Genomic DNA, 12,320 nt, shown 5'->3' with positions numbered 1-12,320 from the left:
AGGCATGTGTACACATGTAGATTTGATCTGAAATTTTAGAAGTTTAATTATTCATTATTATTTGGATGATTTAAGTCAAGCTTGTCAGTGAAGATTGCATGATAAGTATCACCTGATGGTTTCCTGGTAATAGTGTGAAAACATTGATGACCCACTTCCCGCTGCCCTTACCTAACCCCCACTTCCTTTATTATCTAATATTGTTAACAATTCTCTCTCTTCAGCTGTTATATTCTTTAAATCCGCTTATGTCATCAAAAACCCTACCCTTGACTCCAATATTCTTGTAAGCTACCACTCATCACTAATCTCCCTTCCCTTCCAAAGTCATTGAATGTATTGTCATTTTTCAAATCGGTACCAACATTTTCTGTTGCTCTTGTTTGTATCCTGTAATCGGTTTCTGCTATTTTTCTTACTGAAATAGCGGCATCACAGTTACAAAATTGTCCTTTGACTATGACAAAGTAAATTATCCCTCTTCATCCTCCTCTACTGTTGTCCTGCTGAATGGGACTATAGGGACTATAGTTCGCTATGGGACTATAGTTCTATTTTTACCATCTGATCAAATGGGGTACCACTTGCAATGGCTTCTGTCTGACCCCATATTATCTTTAAGGTTGTTAACGATTAATCCTTGCTCCACTATTATTATTAATCTACAAGTTGTCCAACAATGACAACATCCAACAAACATCTTTTGTATATATGCTAGAGACATCCAACTCTACCTCAACACCATTTCTTGTATCTCCTCTACTTTGGTTATGATGTCAGACTGCTCATCTGATAACTAGTACTGGATGAGTTGGAATTTCTTGCAATTAAATCTTGGGAAGTTTGAAATAATTGTTTTGAACTCTATCCCAAACTCTATCTCCTAACAGCCTTTGCTTGCCAGTTTTAGCGTATTGTGCTCAAAGGTGATTGCTACAGTTGCAGATCCTGATGAAGTGTCTTTATTCTAAAATTGTCAACCTTGTTCTCAAATTGTTTCATGGCCTCACCCTTCTCTTCCTGTTCATTTCCTCCAGCTCATCAAATTCTAACTTGTTTAGCTTCTCAATTTTGTGTTCCAACATTGGCAACTGTGCTTTCTGTCGCTTAAACCATGAACTTTGGAATTCCTCCTTACGCTTCTCTACCTTACTTTCTTTTTTATAATCTATTCTTTCAAAGCTACCCCTTTGTCAAATTATTTGATTATCTTAACTGATATCTTCTTACATTGCTTTGTGACAGATTTTTACTACCCTTGTAAAGCCCCCTAGGTCATCTTGTCATAGACCGTAGGACAGTACAGTATGGGAATATGCCCAGGCCCAGACTTTGTGTGTTGTTTTTTTTTCCGTCCAGAATTTTGAAACTGGTTTGTCTCAAATGCATTCATTGGAGGAAACCAGGGAAAAATCTTTTTGGTGCAGGAGCAATGTTGGTTAAGATGTGCACTTTTTTTAGCACATTTGCTAGTGGTTAAACTTTTTAATGGTCTGGAGTTAATTTGACAGCAGCTGAGTAAATAAACTATATAAGGCAAGTAAAGGAGCTGGGGTTACGTGGATGAGGATTGGGATGCCAGGTAAGTGCTTCCAGTAGGTCTCATGGTTGGGCAGGTATGAGGCTAATTGAGTAAAGCAGATTAGTGGTGGGTAGCAGTTTGGTGGCAAAGGGTTGGTTTATGATGAGTTTACTTGCAATTATTCAACAATTAGATTAGGTTTTCAGTCCTCTAAAGTAAGCTGGGCAACTAGTAATTTCAAGTGAGTAGAACCCCCTTAGAATTCTCCAACTTTAAGAAGCTTTCTCAGTGTTGCAAATGCAGATGTATTTTGTTTACCCAGGCAATTCTCTTGGAATTACCCATGCTAGGTCCTGTGTGCCTTTTTAGTCTTAGTTGACCATGATACTGTAAACTATGATAATTAGAAATTGTCCAAATCATTAGAAGTTAGTCACTAAGCTCATGAGTCTGCTCCACTGCACAATGAGATCTGATAATTCTCTGATCAACCTTTCTGCCTTTTCCCCATTACTCTTGACTCCTTAACTAATCAAGAAAAATGATCTATCTCAGCCTTAAGTATACAATGACCCAGTCTTGACGGCCTTTGCGGTGAAGAGTTCCTTAGATTCACTATCCTTTTAAGAGAAGAAATTCCTCTGACTTAAATAAGCAACATTTAATCTGAGATGCCCTCTGGTACTAAACACCCCCACAAGGGGAAGGAATTTTTCACATCAACCCTGTCAAGACTCCTGAGAATCATGTATGTTTTAATAAGGTCGCCTTACATTTTTCTAAACTCCAATGAATTCAGGCCCAACCTACTCAACTAATCTTTATAAGACAGTCCACCATGTATAGTGGGATTCTCCCTGGACTGCCTCCAGTGTTAGTATGTTGTTCCTTTGACAAGGTGCCCATAACTGTTCACAGTATTCCATCTGTGGCCTGATTAGTGCCTTGTGTAGTTTTAGCAAGACATCCTTTTTTTTATTCCTTTCCTTTGAAATAAAGGCCAGAATTCCTTTCCCCGCCTCATTATCTGCTAAATTTATATGCTAGCTTTTTGAGATTGATGCACAAGAATTCTCAAGTCCCTTTGTGATATACCTTTCTGCAGTCTTTCTCCATTTAACTAATATTCAGTTCATCATCTTTCTGTCAAACTACATATCTTCACATTTCCCCACGTTATATTTGATCTGCCATATACATACTTTTTTTTATGCTTTCTCTTTACGGGTTGGGTGGTTGTCTGCTTCATTAGCCTCTCAAATGCCATTGTCACCTGGTAAAGAGCCAATGAAAACATTGTGTCAAGCAGTTGTCGCTTAGTTGAGAACCCATTGGTTCCACAGTGTCTGCTTTTGCTCTCCCTCTAAGTAAAAAGTGCAACATTATGAATTGTATACAATGTGCTCCAGTAAATGGTTTCTAAAACTGTAGCCATGTCTTTGCACAGTCTCCTTTTGGTTTAAAGTATTAGGTTCCTTTAGTCCAAAAACAAAGGGAATAAGAAGATAGTCTTTGCGAATCTCCACTTAGGAAAGATGAAATGCCATTTTAAAGGTGTGTTTTATCGCAACTTATGTGACATACAAAAAAACAACAAAATAAAGAGTTACATGCAATTATCCTTTCTCCCCCTCCCCATAGTCTTATAATATTTTATCATCTCTTAAATCCTTTAATGTATTTCATCAGTTCGCATGCGGGACAAGCCATCTGTGATTGCATTACCTTTACCAGCAGTGTGAACAAAATTCACGTTGAATGTTTGAATCAATAGACTCCACCTGATAAGTCTTGCATTTTGACTTTTAAACTCTTCCATGAATATTTGCAGATTATGGTCCATATGGATGAATGTTTCATTGCAACTGTTCGGGTATATTCAAAGAATTGAAGAGCCAGTGATATCTGAAAGTTTCCTTTTTCACAAAAAGCACTTCTGATGATGATATTGATATTCTTTTTGAAAAAGTACCTCAATTGGCTTCTTTACTCCTGACTCATCCATTTTGCAATCAGACTGCACCTAACCCCAAGTCATTAGCATTTGGCCCATTTCCCTCACAACCCTTCCTATTCATGTACCCGTCCAGATCCCTTTTAAATGTTGTATCTTGTTGTATCTGTACTTGCCTCCACCACTTCCTCTGGCAGCTCGATTCTCGCGCACACCACCCTCTGCATGAAAAAGTTACCTCTCGGGTCATTTTTAAAGCTTTTCCTCCCTCACCTTAAACCTATGCCCTGTACTTTTGGACTTGCTCCATCCTAGGAAAAAGACCTTGGTTATTTACTCTATCTGGGCCCCTCATGATTTTACATACCTTTATAAGGTCACCCGTCAGTCCCTGCTCCAGAGAAAACACGTCCACCTTATTCAGCCTCTCCCTAAAGCTCAACCCCTCCAATCCTGGCAACATCTTTGTCAATCTTTTCTGCACCCTCTCAAGTTTAACTACATCCTTCTTATAGAAGGATGACCAGAGTTGTATACAGTATTCCAAAAGTGGCCTAATCAAAATCCTGTACAGCTGCAATATGACTTCCCAACTCCTGTATTCAACGCTCTGACCAATGAAGGCAAGCATGCCAAATGTCGCTTTCACTGCTGTCTGTCTGTGACTCCGCTTTCTTGGAACTGTGCACCTGCACCCCTAGGTCTCTTTGCCTTACCCACGGCCCTATCATTAACTGTGGAAGTCCTGCCCTGGTTTGTATTAGCAAAAAGCCGTACCTCATATTTATCTAAATTAAACTCCATCTGCCATTTCTTTGCCCATTATCCTGTCTGATTGAGGTTTTGTTGTATGCTGAGACAGCCTTCTTCACTGTCCACGACACCATCCATTTTGGTGTCATACAATATGTCATACATTTGTACAATACAGTTGCTCTTGCATTTGTGAATACACCTTTGACCAGATTTATAACCAAGCTAGTGGGCTGCAATTGCTTAAACAGGTACTCTATTTGTTTTACCTGTTCCTTACATGTGTGCTGTACATTACAAAATCATCTAAATAAACTTGTATGGTTAGGTGCTTCAGCTAAGACTTGATTCATAACGTTTTGGAAAGAATTTGAGACATTAAATTACCTAAAAAGCATAACTTGGCATTAATACCATCTATTTGGTGTGACTAAAGCAGATATTTCCTTAACCCTTGATTTGAACAACACTTGCCAGTACTCATTAGATCAATTTTAGAAAGAGAGGAGGCATTATCAACTCTGTAGGTACCTATTCCTCTATCAGAATATTGTACAAATATGTTTTTGTGAATGTATTTACCTTTCTGTAGTTTAAAAAATTTTGTTGATTCTTTCAGCTTCGGAAGTAACGGCACTGATGAACTCTTACATTCACATCATGCTGAGTTAACATTGTGCATTCGGGTATATTCTTCACTTATTCCCTTTACTAACACTTTGGCTTTTATTGCATTTTCTAGAAGAAAACTTGATCCTTCACCTATAAAAGAGTTTTCGTACCTCCAGTGCCCCTTCATGCAGGTATTGGTTTAACCACATCGTTTAAAGTAAAACATGTTGTCATCCCTTTTGACAAAATTTCTTTGTATCTCTATCTATCTTATTCACATCACTTGTACTCATAGTAGTTCTTATCTCCATTCCCTGCTTGTAGTTAAAGATACAATTTTATCTGTGAGATTTTGCTTTACATATCCCTTTGGAACTCATTCTTTTGAACCCAAGAAAATCCCATGGGCTTCACTCACAGTTCTCAGTGTTCTGAACAAAGGTGTCCAACTTTATTACAATGGAACATTTAGACCTTCAGTTTTCACCTCCATCCTCAGTACCTTCTTTCTGATCTGAGGAAGAGATCTTGGGATATATCCAGCTATCCTTTCCTTACCTACTTGACTTCCTTTCAATCTCCCCTTCTCTTCTATTTTAAGAAGGTTTGGTTTAAATCTCAGTTTCAGTCTGTTTCCGTTATCAGTTAAGAAAAGTCTCAAAAAATACGAGATTTGACTAAAGGTTCCATGACATTATGCTTAACAGCAGGATAGTTGCAAGTGCAATCAACATCTGTTTAAGAGCAGTTGATATTGAATAACTAGCTCTTTGATTCCAAATGTTCAGCACTCAGATAATGTTATCATGATAAAACTTAGTAATGGACGAAACAATTTTGCATTTATAGCAGAAAGTTATTTATCCCATTAAAGGGATGCCATAAATTATCAGTACTGACTTTATCATTTTGTCCAATATATAATATTCTGTGGAGTAGCAGCTTTCTTTCCCCACTTGTAAGTAAAATGATACACAATGAAATAAAGTTCATAGCCCACTGTGGTGCATTGTTGTAGGGCTTGGTTTTCTTAGTTTAAAAAAAAGCTTTAAAGTGTAGCTTGATAAAAGTAAAAGGAAAGACAAGGGGCGGCACGATGGCTCAGTGATTAGCACTGCTGCCTCACAGCACCAGGGACCCAGTTCGATTCCAGCCTCAAGTAGCTGTCTGTGTGGACAAGTTTGGAGAAGATTTGTAGTTCAGGTTAAGGTTCTGGATGGAGGTGTGTTTGCTGAGCTGGAAGGTTCATTTTCAGACGTTTTGTCACCATAATCGGTAACGTCTTCAGTGAGCCTCCGGACGAAGCACTGCTGGTGTTTCCTGCTTTCTATTCATATGTTTGGGTTTCCTTCGGTTGGTGTTGTCATTTCCTGTACTTTTTATCGGGGGTGGCAGATGGGATCCAAGTCTGTGTTTGTTGACAGAGCCCCAGTTGGAATGCCATGCTTCTAGGAATTCGCGTGCATGTCTCTGTTTGGTTTGTCCTAGGAGGGATGTGTTGTCCCAGTTGAAGTGGTGTCCTTCCTTATCTGTATGTAAGGATACAAGTGAGGTTGTGCCATTTTGTGGCTAGTTGATGTTCATGTGTCCCGGTGGCTAGTTTTCTGCCTGTTTGTCCAATGTAGTGTTTGTTACAGTTCTTGCACTGTATTTTGTAAATGACATTAGTTTTGCTTGTTGTCTGTATAGGATCTTTCAAGTTCATTAGCTGCTTTTTTTTTTAGCTGCTGCCTGTGTGGAGTTTGGACAACCTCCGCATGTCTGCATGGGTTTCATTTGAGTGCTCTGGCTGTGCTAAATTGTCCATAGTGTTCAGGAATGTGTAGGTTAGGTGCATTATGAGGAGCTGGCACAAAAGAATTGAGTCGAGAGTGTGTGGTGCTGGAAAAGCACAGTAGATCATGTAGCATCTGAGAAGGAGGAGAATCGACGTTTTGGCTAGGAGCCCTTCATCAGGAATGAGGCCTGAGGTAAATCAGCTGTGATTTTGATAAATGGTAGGCAGGCTTGAGGAGCCAAATGGCATCCTATTTTCTATGTTCTTTAAATCATTATGCTGGGAGAGCTAGAATTCTGAGGAGTGCAAGCAGAAAAGATGAGTAGAGAATTAAATCATCAGCAAACGAATAACAATGTTTAAGTGAAGGAGATTATTGGGAAGAAAAGAGGTTGAAATTTTAAATAGATACCAGTCCTGTGTAACTTCTGGCTTAGAGTTAAAAAAAAGCTTGAGTTAGAGACAACTGAACCATTTTAACAAAATGTTACTGGGTGACCATGAATTTAGTTTTAGTGGAAGACTTTGGATCTGCAGTTGTGCATCTTCTGTCATGGTATTTCAAAATTATCTTGGACAGCAGTTTCTTTGCTAATTACAAATGTCAGACTGCAGTGTTTTCTGTACAGTTGCAATAAAAATGCATAATGTAGAATGAAATTCTAACTTTATATGAATTATATTTACCTTTTTGATGAACATGAATTTTAAGACAGTTAAAATGTCTTTTTATCAAATGTAATAGGTGTGCATATTTTGACTTGACTCTTGTTTATGACTAAATTGCCAAAAGTGCTTTCCACAACATACATTTGAACATGTAAAACATGTGACTTGTTTGTATATTTCTACACAGTCATGTGTGTTTAAATAGCATTATAGTGAGTAGGTGTGTCATAGTAAAACAGTTCTTCCTATTAGAATAAGATTCTATTTTTCCTTTCTTGTCAGCCTCCCCAGGGAAGCAGATTTTCATTTTCAACATCCATCTCCTGTTCAATTGTATCATTTTGGTATTACTGTGCATGGCTAATTGTGAAATGTTTGAAATAAAGTATACATTAAATGCTAAATTCTAACTGGTATTCGAAGTTTGGGAGAAGATTTGTAGCTCGGGTGCTTGTTGTTGTGGTTCTGTTCGCCGAGCCGGGAATTTGTGTTGCAGCTGTTTCGTCCCCTGTCTAAGTGACATCCTCAGTGCTCGGGAGCCTCTTGTGAAGCGCTTCTGTGATGTTTCCTCCGCTTTCGGTTGTCAGTTCCAGCTGTCCGCTGCAGTGGTCGGTATTTTGGATCCAGGTCGATGTGCTTATTGATTGAATCTGTGGATGAGTGCCATGCCTCTAACTGGTACCTACACTACTAATTGCTGGATTGCAGTGGAGTAACATCTCTTGAACTGCCTAGACTAAGCTGAAAGGGTCCACATGATCCCTTAGAATCATACATTACAGAAGAGGCCCTTCAGCCCATTCAGTCTGTACCCAAATGTATCAGATTCCTAACTTCTCAATGTATACATATGCACATGTGCCATAACTTCAGAGAGGCTTTGTAAAACTGACGCTGTGAATGTTGTTTAAGTCAGAGGTGTAAGTTAGTAATTCCAATAGTACTGTACCTTTTCACAAAAAAAGGGCAACATAAAATTATTAACACAGGAATATATTTATGCAGAGTTCCTCTGTAAGTCCATTTTATAGTTAGGTTTGTGAGAATTGGCACTGACTTCAATGCAGACTCTTCTAAATGGAACCATGCGCACTATTTATCTAGTTTGCCCAAAAAATGTGGCATTAAGGGCCCTAGCTCAGTAAGACTACAAATGTGAGCAGACTCTTGCTTCTTTCTTTCCTTCAACCCAACTTCTTCCACACCCCTCCAGAAAAAAGGTTTTCATGCCACCTCTCTCTGTATTGTGATCTGCTTATGAATTCAAATACTTTTCCATGGAGCTGTGTCAACATATGACTGGTGTAACAGTTGAGAACAAAGCAGTCTGAAAAAAACAGGAGTTCTCAAGAGGGGATTGTGACTAAAGCACTAAAGGGACCAAAGGCAAATGAACAGAACGTAATCATGTTGAAGATGTATATGAATGCTAAAGAATTACACACCTAATACTGCAGTGGAGCTGTTAGCTCCTCTTTACACAAAACTGCCTGCCTATTATATGTATTCTGTCCAACATTTAACCCTCAAATAACACTGCTAACACAGATTGTCTGCTCATTATTCATATTTCTGTTTATGGGTGCTATGTACAAAATGGATTTTATTTCCCTATGTTACAGCAGTGATTATACTTCAAAATCGCTTAATTCATTGTAAAATGCATTAGGAATTCCTTACATCTTAAAAGGTGTTATGAAAATGCCAGTCTCATTGCAACCAAATAAGAATACTCAAAAAAATACAGTGCACAGATTTCTCAAGAACAAACCACGACAAGCAGATCAAACACAGCCAGAAACCCTAACCATCTTACTACTGAGACCCCTCGGAATCCTAGTAGCACACAAACCCACCAACACTCTCAAACAAAAACTAACAAATTTAAAAGACCCAGTACAACCCATGGACAAAATCAATGTCATCTACAAAATTCCCTGCAAGGACTGCCACAAACACTACGTAGGACAAACAGGAAGAAAGTTAGCCAACAGGATACATGAACAAAGCCACAAAAAGACACGACCCTCTCTCCCTCGTAGCCCTACACACGGATGAAAAAAAAACACCATTTCGACTGGGACACCACATCTATCCTGGGACAGGCTAAGCAAAGACATGCCAGAGAATTCCTAGAGGCCTGGCACTCCAACTATAATGCCATAAACAAGCACATAGATCTAGATACCATTATCAACCCCTCAGAAAATGAACAGGAAATGACATCACCAGGAACCCCATCCAGGACAAATATATAAATAGAAAGCAGGAGATAACAGCTTCGCTTCACTAGGAAGTCGCCACTGATGATGTTACCTAGCCAGGTAATGAAATGTCTGGATATCAAACCTACAGCTCAGCGTGCAAAGCTACACCTTAAACCAAATAAGAAATTCTGTGCTCTTTAAACACATCTCACATGGTAGACATGTGCCCTTTTTAGCACCAGAAAATAGAAATAGATCCCTCAAGCACATTCATTGTAGACAATACTGGAAGTGTTTGAGACCGTACCTTTTACATCAGTCGTAGGACAGGCCTTTGTTGAAGTGGTTACCAGCAGCACAGATGAAACTACAGTGAACGGTGCTAACACCCAAGGACCAAACTTGGTCAGAGAGTACTATGAATGGGTGAGTAACTATGGATTAGGAGCAGGCATAGAACACTCAGCCTCTCCAGTCTGCTCTGCTATTCAGTAATATGATGGCTGATCTGATTTCTCCATCTTCTAACCTTCCTTATTTTGTTTCACAGAAATCTATCTACTTCTGCTTTACAAATATTGAAAGGCTCTTTGCTTCCACCACATTTTTCTTGAGGCAGAGTTCCAAAGATTCATGACCCTTTTGAGGAAAAAAAATGATCTTGATCTCTGTGTCCGTTTTTATTTAAAGAGTGATGCCTTCTTCTTTGAGAGGAAATGATAATTAATAACAGAAAATACTGGAAAAACTCAGCAGTTCTGGCAACATTTGTAGAGAGAGAAACAGTTAGCATTTCCAGTCCAGTGTTTCTATCAACTTGCCCTTTGCTGTTCTGATCTCCAACAGATACAAGCCATGTCAGTCCGATTTTTCCTCAGAACACAACCAACCCCTTCTAGGTGTTAATCCAGCATACCTTCTCTATACTGCTTCCAATGCATTTACATCCTTAAATAATGATATCAGTACAGAACATGGTACCCCGATGTGGTCACACCAGTCTGCTGTGTAACTGAAGCATAACCTCCCTACCATTTGCATTCAATTCCCCTTGCAATAAATGACAACAACCTATTGGTTTTCCTAATTACCTGCTGGTCCTGAGCACTAACTTTTTGCAACAGGACATCAGATCTCTCTGGATCTCAACTCTCTGCAATTCTCATCGTTTAGATAAAATGCTTCCTTTTTATTATTCTTGCCACGATGGACAATTTCACATTTTCTGATATTAAACATCATTTGGCTGACCTTTGCCCACTCACTTGATCTATCTATATGCTCTGTAACCACTTTACATCCTCTTTTGTAGCTTACCTTCCTAACTAACATTGTGTCATCAGCAGATTCAACAACCGTAACTTCGGCCCCTTTGTTCAAGCACTTTAAACTGTAAAATGTTGACACCCCAAATTGATCTCTGTGACATACTACTCATTACCTCTTCCTCATCAAAAGAATAAGAAGCACACTTTCCTGTTAGCTAGCCAATTTTCTAGCCATGACAAAACGTTACACCATAAAGTAATACCTTTTGAAGTGGTATCTTATCTCATGCCTTTTAGAATCTAAGTACAGAACTTCCACTTGTCTCCCTTTATCTCCAACACATGATATTCTTACCAAGAACTCCAGTAACTTAGTTAGTCATTTCTTTTTCAAAACCAAGTTGACTGCCTGATTAACTTGAATTTTTTTAAGTGCCCTGAAGTTTATTAATAACTAGGGAGTTTTAAGACATGCTATGGCTTAGTGTCTTTTACTGGTAGAATTGGTATGTCCCTAAAGAGCCATACTAAGTTGCATAAAAATCTCAGTATCTTTTGAGATCCCAATGGACAAGGACAGCATTCATGAGGTGAAGAGAGAAGTCGGATGAATGGTCCAATGGCAGTTTCTTTAAGGACAAAGTTGCTATGTCTGTCCCTGTCCAATTAAAGCTGTTCTGACAACTGAGGAGGTTTATGCAGATTCAGGAATAAACTCTGTTTATAATCCATGCTTCACAAAGCTCCAGGCAATTCAGGCTGTGTTGTATGCGTATAAATATATTATGACTGCTTTGCTTTTACTACTTTTCTGTTTTCCTGGTTAACCAGACCAACATGTTTTTTTTAAAAAAGAAACTTCAATTTGACCACCGACTTAGACTGTTGGTCAGTTTTAATTTGAAGCTTTCTATTTTGGCAGTAATGTTTGTTGCTCACTTGTATAAAGTTACACTTTGCCGAGATTATTGCAAGAAGCAATGCAAAGAGTTTAGATTAGAGCTGCAGTGGTTACAAGCAAACCTAAGTGATGGCATGGTCAACATTTGTGAGCTTATACAGGATATAATTGAATGAATAATGCAGATTGAAATGCACATTCAATCATTGGTCAAGTTGCTGGGTCTGTAAACCGTGTTTTAAAAATGAAATGTGATACTTTATTATTGAATAGTTTGAAATTTATTAATTGTAGAACACAAATTCAAGACAATTGAGATATGAGGAGATGAGAAGAAATATTTTTGCTCAGCACTCAAGACCTGGAATGCACTCTTGGAAGGGTGGTAGTAGCAGATTTAACAATCAGTTTCAAAAGGGAAATGAATATATGCTTGTTAAAAGAAAATGCTAGGATATGTCCAAGCAGAGGTGGGAGTATGTGAATGGTACTACTAGGCTTTTTCTTTGAGCCAGTGTTACAGAAAAAGCTTGTTTGCGCTGAATGACTTTATATGAATATTCAATAAATCCTTTCAGTAATAAATATGTCATTACCAAAATTTGTTGTCACAATCCCAATATTGATAAGGGGACACACTTCATATACTTTTTATTT

The 12,320-nt window shown here is 38.5% G+C and overlaps 1 protein-coding gene across 3 annotated transcripts in view; it reads left to right on the top strand.

Moving 5' to 3' along the window:
* Window positions 1-12,320, top strand: part of mgme1 (mitochondrial genome maintenance exonuclease 1) — a 109,991-nt gene that overhangs the window by 83,110 nt on the left and 14,561 nt on the right. Inside the window, exon 2 of one of the 3 annotated variants that reach the window (XM_060831023.1) lies at window positions 4,972-5,032. The exons of the other annotated variants lie outside the window; for them this stretch is intronic. The gene's annotated coding sequence lies outside the window, so the exon portion shown is untranslated. The remainder of the gene's footprint in view (window positions 1-4,971; window positions 5,033-12,320) is intronic. 3 annotated transcript variants of the gene reach the window in all.

This window comes from Hemiscyllium ocellatum, chromosome 10 (genome assembly GCF_020745735.1).
Source record: "Hemiscyllium ocellatum isolate sHemOce1 chromosome 10, sHemOce1.pat.X.cur, whole genome shotgun sequence".
Taxonomy (NCBI): domain Eukaryota; kingdom Metazoa; phylum Chordata; class Chondrichthyes; order Orectolobiformes; family Hemiscylliidae; genus Hemiscyllium; species Hemiscyllium ocellatum.
The sequence above is the reverse complement of the archived record's forward strand: the minus strand, read 5'-3'. Positions and strand labels throughout refer to the sequence as shown.